Here is a 7,085-nt window from a genome sequence, read left to right as displayed (position 1 = left end):
AGCTGGGAGGTCTCTTGTGGACCAGTGTCCTGAAGTTGGCTCTCCCACCTCAGAGGCACAGCCCTGATGCCTGGCTGGAGCACCAAGAGCCTTTCGTCCACACGGCTCAGAGTAAAAGGGAGAAAAAATAGAAAGAAAGAAAGAAAGAGGCTATAATATAGTGAAGTAAAATAAAGCTATTATAAAGCAAAGCTATACAGACAAAATCTCACCCAGAAGAATATACATATACACTCACAAAAAAAGGAAAAGGGGAAAAATTAATATATCCTGCTCCCAAAGTCCACCTCCTGAATTTAGGATGATTCGTTGTCTATTCAGGTATTCCACAGATGCAGGTACATCAAGTTGATTGTGGAGATTTAATCCGCTGCTCCTGAGGCTGCTGGGAGAGATTTCCCCTTCTCTTCTTTGTTTGCACAGCTCCCGGGGTTCAGCTTTGGATTTGGACCCGCCTCTGCGTGTAGGTCACCTGAGGGCGTCTGTTCCCTGCCCAGACAGGACGGGGTTAAAGGAGCAGCTGCTTCGGGGGCTTTGGCTCACCCAGGCCGCGGGGAGGGAGGGGTACGGAGGAGGCGGGGCGAGCCTGCAGCGGCAGAGGCGTCGTGACGTTGCACCAGCGTGAGGCGTGCCGTGCGTTCTCCCGGGTAAGTTGTCCCCGGATCACGGGAGCCTGGCCATGGCGGGCTGCGCAGGCTACCGGGAGGGGCGGTGTGGATAGTGAGCTGGGCTCGCACACAGGCTTCCTGGTGGCGGCAGCAGCAGCCTTAGCGTCTCACGCCGGTCTCTGGGGTCCGCGCTGCAAGCCGCGGCTCACGCCCATCTCTGGAGCTTGTTTAAGCGGTGCTCTGAATCCCCTCTCCTCGCGCACCAGGAAACAAAGAGGGAAGAAAAAGTCTCTTGCCTCTTCGGCACCTGCAGACTGTTTCCCGGTCTCCCTCCCAGCCAGCTGTGGTGCACTAACCCCTTCAGGCTGTGTTCACGCCGCCAGCCCCAGTCCTCTCCCTGCGAAACCCGAGCCTCAGCTCCCAGCCCCGCCCGCCCCGGCGGGGGAGCAGACAAGCCTCTCGGGCTGGTGAGTGCTGCTCGGCGCCGAGCCTCCGTGCGGGAATGTCTCCGCTTTGCCCTCCGCACCTCTGTGGCTGCGCTCTCCTCCGTGGCTCCGAAGCTCCCCCCTCCGCCACCCGCAGTCTCTGCCCGCGAAGGGGCTCCTAGTGTGTGGAAACCTTTCCTCCTTCACAGCTCCCTCCCACTGGTGCAGGTGCCGTCCCTATTCTTTTGTCTCTGTTATTTCTTTTTTCTTTTGCCCTACCCAAGTACGGGGGGAGTTCCTTGCCTTTTGGGAGGTCTGACGTTTTCTGCCAGCGTTCAGTGGGTGTTCTGTAGGAGCAGTTCCACGTGTAGATGTATTTCTACTGTATTTGTGGGGAGGAAGGTGATCTCCGCGTCTTACTCTTCCACCATCTTCCGAAAACGCCCCTGTAGTACTTTCTGACACCTCTCCATGGTAACTTTTATTTTATCTTGCAGAGCTTCACAATTTTATTTTACTTTTTGCTGTCATTTTTTAGAGGAAAAAAAGAGAAACAATGGTGTCATAAATTAGCAAAATTTGAGATTTTACCAGTTAGCTAAAATTTGTATAAGTCTTTTGTGTTTGTTTTGCCTTTAAGAAAATGACAATCTTTGGAAGTTACTTAGTGGAAGAAATGTCTTTTTGTGTTTGATATTTACTTCTGTAGCTGTCACTGTTTATATATTTTTTAAATTAAAAGACACATTTACTTACTTAAACTTAGAGGAATCAGTTTCTTTAGAATATGTGTAAACGATTAGGGAATTTCATTTATGTGATGGATATTCCTGACAAAATTTTTGGTAGCAGCCCAAAGAGAGCTGTAGTTCCATTTACAATGGGAAAGGTGGTATCACATGGGTGAGTGAGGCCTATTGCTTTAAGTAATAATGAGCTTTCTCTCGGGCCCATAGTGTAAAAGGGATTTTTAAGCATTGCAAAACAGAAACCACATAGACATGTTATACTGCTTAAATCTGAGGTCTGACCCTGTATCCAGCGACTCATTGTATGGCTCTAAGAGTTTAGATATGGCTAAAACCTTCAAGGAACCTTGGTCACTAGGCCAGTCATTCTCATCCTCTAGTAAGGACCAATGATGGTTTTGTTTCATTTGTTTGCATATTGGTTTATTTCTGGTATCATTGTGAATTCATGGATTTAAACATATTTACAGTGTGTTATGGACTGAATGTGTTTCCCCAACATTCATATGTTGAAATCCTATCCCCTAATGTGATAGTATTAAGAGGTGGAGCCTTTGGAAGGTAATTAGGACTAGATAAGGTCATGAGGGTAGAACCCTAACGAGTGGGATTCGTGCCCTTTTATGACTCACAAAAGAGCTTGCTTCCTCTCTCTGTTCTCCACCATGTTAAGGCACAAGGAGAAGTTAGCTGTCTGCAACCCTGAAGAGGCTCTCCAGACCTGCCCATGCTGGCCCCCCAATTTTGGATTTCCAGCCTCCAGGGCAGTGAGAAATTTCTGCTGTTTATAAGCTGCCCAGTCTACGGTATTTCTGCTACAGCAGCCGAGACGTACTAAGGTACCGTGTTTTAATCCTTTGTACTTATTAATGGACAAATTTTCTCACCTTTGGCTGGTAGGAGCCAATTCAGACAGGCTCTTTTAGTGTGAAAAACATCCCCTGATCCCCTTCAGTATTTACAGACAACATTCTGGGTATAATTGTATCATGGCAAATGGGTTGGGCATTGTTTCTAATCTTTTCAGTGGACACAGTAGGAAATAATATATTTTCCGTAAATAAAATATAAATAAATAAATAAATACTATGTTCAGGACAAAAAAATACAGCATAATACAGTTATAGTTCAAATCCAAGCCTATAAAGTTTTCATTTAACCTCATCAATTTTATATTTGTATATCCTTTCAACTCTGCTGAAAATCTCACATAATGACTTATTTGCTATTGTTCACAAAACATACAGAAAAATCTCAGAATAATCATATTAACATTTCTTCTAACAAAAAAATCGCTGAAAACAGTGTACGAATTTTTTTCCACAGTGCTTTTGCCTCCGCATCTATCCCACTAGGGCCAATCATTTTACTGTTTTTTAAAGTCACTTGGAATAACTCTTCTCGGTGTGGTTTTGTCACCAAATAGATATACAGTTAAGGTGGTCCATTTTATTTTACTTTCAATTGTAAGTGATTACCTTTTAATTTATTTAAATGTTGTTGAAACACACTATTTACATGGCTCCAAAGTAAAAACTACAACGTGAGGTATGTTCAAAGCAGTCTCACTTATATCCTCCCTCTCCTCTCGTTCCCCTTAAATCATTCCAGCCCTTGTACTCAGAATGGTCTCTTGAAAATACAAATCCTGTCACCCTGCCCCCCTCCCTTCCTGCTTGAGAACATTTGCTCACTGCTCCAGCCACTTTGCAAAGGTCAGCTGGCTTCTGCATGAGCGAGCCTTTGCCCACCTCTCCAGCCTCATGCTTCATCCTTCCTCTTGATGCTCCAACTAAAATGGAATTCATTCAGAGTCTTGAAAGTACCAACCTCAGTAGCACTTCTGGGTCTTTGCCAATCTCATTCCCTCTGTCTGAAACACTCACATTGCCCAGAGTCTGTGTGTGGGTCTGTCTAAATCCTACTCACCCTCTGGTATCAGCCTATTCGCGACCATCTCCAGGAATCCTCTACCTGAATCAGGGTCCTCTTGTGTGTGCCCATGGCACTCCATGCACGTAACAACCAACACACTGGTATGTATGTAATTGCCTACTAATGTGTCTGCATTCTCTGCTGAAATGTAAGCTCTGTTAGGAGAGAGACTTTGTCTTTTTGGCTCACCATGTTATCCCCAGAGTCGAAAACCTTTCCGGACTCTAGCCCACGTGGTTTCTTTGTGTGTATCCAGGTACTTTTGTGCAGTCTACACACTGCACTAATAGCAGCCCTGCCTGGCATAAAGTATTTGCTCATTAAACAGCTGTTGAATTAATATTAATTATCCCTGGTTTTGACATTTACTTACTGATAGTTTTACTGCTAATCCTCTTTTTCTCTTTACATTTTCTTTTTAGTGTTTTAGAGCATCCTTTAACAATTAAATTCCCTAAGATGGTTACACTGCAATTTTCCAAACAACAAATTCAGGCTTGCTGTATAACTTCATTTGGGAAGGCACACGGCTTACTCCACCACACCAAGATGCCCCCAATCTATCAAAAGAGGACATGTGCTTTTTATTTGAAATATGACTCCTGTTCTCAGCTCTTTGAAGGAATAAGTGGGTAGTATAGGAGAAGACACAGCTGGATCCATTACTGTTTGTTGTACAGATAGCAGGCCCTGAACTGCATCTATTCTAAAGTGTGGGGAAATTTGGAAGCATAAAGTTTACAATCACAACTGTGCAGTTTGAGCCCCACTGTTCCTTTTATTAAAGCATGTCCTTGTGGCTAATCTGCCTTGTGGAACTCAGAACTGCCTGGGAGTTGGGAAAAGACCCTCTTCACGTACAGCAAACCTTTAGAATAATTAAAGAAATAAGTCATTTAAGTACAAAGCCTCCTTTTTTTCCCACATTGTTGAAAGAATTGTCAAAATACCACTTTTATCATAATTAAGGCTCTTCAAAACCCCAAGATAATCATTTTGAATGCTTCCTCCCATGTTCCATTACAACATAGTCTTGCACGACAATGAAAGTCGTGCCACATTGAACAGAAAGGACAGCTATTCTGTCTTCCCTGGGTAGGGCGCATTTTACGCCCTTTCTAGAAGATACTTCAAATCTGGAGATAGTGCGCTGCTGAAGTATTTTTTGGAACAGTGTTTAAAGAACAGGAAGAAAGAGTTTAAGTGCCTTACAGGGAGAATCTAGACTGAAATCTATCTCCTCTTCAAGAATTCTTTCTGAGGCTCCTTGTATTGCTTCCTAAAATATTTATGTGAGCAAATATCTTGACTTATCATAAAGTCTGGGATAACATAGTCAAACAAATTCATTTCTAAAAGAAGGTAAATTCCCAGTGGATACTGAGGTGGCCAGCTGCCATTCAACATTTAGATCTGTTAACAGTAGTAAGTAAATATTAGTGAAAGCAGTTTTCTCATTGACTACAAGAACGGGCAAATACATGATCATGGAAATAATTCTCTGAAGAATAGATTTAAAGATTTGTGTTAAGAAAGACTAAAAGTGACTCTTTCACATGGTACCGAAAGCAGGAACAAAGCTTTGAGATTCCCCAGAAAATTTATTTTTCCTTTTCTGAACTTAGAAGATTTTATTAAAAAAAAACAAAACAATTTTTAACTGTATAATTGGTATACAATATCAACTGTTTAATTGATATACAGTAAACTACATATTTAACGTGTACAACTTGATGAGTCTGGATATCTGTATACACCCATGAAACCATCACCACAATCAACGTAATAGATACAACCAACTCCTCCGAAGATTCCTCATGTACCTTTGGGGACTTTTTTGGTTAGAACACTCACCATAGATCTATCAACTTAACACATTGTTACATGTATTGTACCGTATTGTTGACTATGGGCACTGGGTTGTACAGCAGATGTTTAGAACTATTCATCTTGCATAATTGAAACTTTATACCAACTGAACAACTACTCCCCATTTCCCTTTCTCCCTGGCCCCTGGTAACCGCCATTCTGTTCTCTGCTTCTTTGAATTTGACCTATTTAGCTACTTTATAGAAGTGGAATCGAACAGTATGTATCCTTTTGTGACTGCCTTATTTTATTCCAGGTTCATCCATGTTGTCACAACTGGCAGGATTTCCTTATTTTTAAGGCTGAGAAATATTCCACTGTGTGTATATATACCACATTTTTTTTGTATCCATTCATATGTTGACGGGAATGTTGGCTATTTCCATAACTTGGCTATTGTGAACAGTACTGCAATGACACAAGAATGCAGATATTGCTTAGAGATCCTGATTTCAATTCTTTTTGGTATATACCCCAAATGGCGATGCTGGATCCTATGGTAGTTCTATTTTTAACTTTTTGAAGATAAAGATGTCCCAGAGGAAGTGAAGCTGGCAAAAAAAACAAAAAAACAAAAAAAACAAAACCTTCACGTTAAAGGAATACCCAGTGATATTTCATGACACTGAAGGCACAAAGAAGACAATGTTGAAAGGTGATCCAATCTTAGAAAGGAGTATGACAATTCAACAAGGCATGGAAAAGATGCTTTCTCCATGCATGCTGTAACTTCTACAATGAGAAGAAAGTAAGCTCTGTTCAAGTTACTCTTGATACGTTTCTACAAAAAAATGAAAAACTTTCATTGTCAATGTGTCTAGTGTTTTCATTTATAGTATACTAAATTCATACTATTTTACTATTCATATTTTCACTATTTCCCTTTATGCTTACAAGTGACATGGAGAGCTTTTAATGTTTCAACAAAAAGTATTAAAGATCAAGAAGCAATCATAATTTTCCCCATTGATTATTTTTTTAACATCTTTATTGGTGTATAATTGCTTTACAATATTGTGTTAGTTTCTACTGTATAACAAAGTGAATCAGCTATACGTACACATATATCCCCATATCCCCTCCCTCCTGCATCTCCCTCCCACCTTCCCTATCCCACCGCTCCAGGTGGTCACAAAGCACCGAGCTGATCTCCCTGTGCTATGCGGCTGCTTCCCACTAGCTATCTATTTTACATTTGGTAGTGTATATCTGTCCATGCCACTTTCTCACTTCTTCCCAGCTTACCCTTCCCCCTCCCTCTGTCCTCAAGTCCATTCTCTATGTCTGTGTCTTTATTCCTGTCCTGTCCCTAGGTTCTTCAGAACCATTTTGTTTTTTTCTTTAGATTCCATATGTATGTGTTAGCATACGGTATTTGTTTTTCCCTTTCTGGCTTACTTCACTCCGTATGACAGACTCTAGGTCCATCCACCTCACTACAAATAATTCAATTTCATTTCTTTTTATGGCTGAGTAACATTCCATTGTATATATGTGTC

At 41.7% G+C, this 7,085-nt stretch overlaps 1 long non-coding RNA gene across 1 annotated transcript in view; it reads left to right on the top strand.

Annotated features, from left to right (window-relative positions):
- Positions 1–719: 719 nt before the first annotated feature.
- The window catches only part of LOC130705615 (uncharacterized), a 41,768-nt gene continuing 35,402 nt past the window's right edge, over positions 720–7,085 (top strand). Inside the window, exons 1-2 of the long non-coding RNA XR_009005934.1 lie at positions 720–1,075; positions 2,456–2,621. This is a non-coding gene — a long non-coding RNA (uncharacterized LOC130705615). The remainder of the gene's footprint in view (positions 1,076–2,455; positions 2,622–7,085) is intronic.

The sequence above is a fragment of the Balaenoptera acutorostrata genome, chromosome 18 (assembly GCF_949987535.1).
Source record: "Balaenoptera acutorostrata chromosome 18, mBalAcu1.1, whole genome shotgun sequence".
NCBI lineage: Eukaryota > Metazoa > Chordata > Mammalia > Artiodactyla > Balaenopteridae > Balaenoptera > Balaenoptera acutorostrata.
This window is presented reverse-complemented; position numbering and strand designations above follow the sequence as displayed.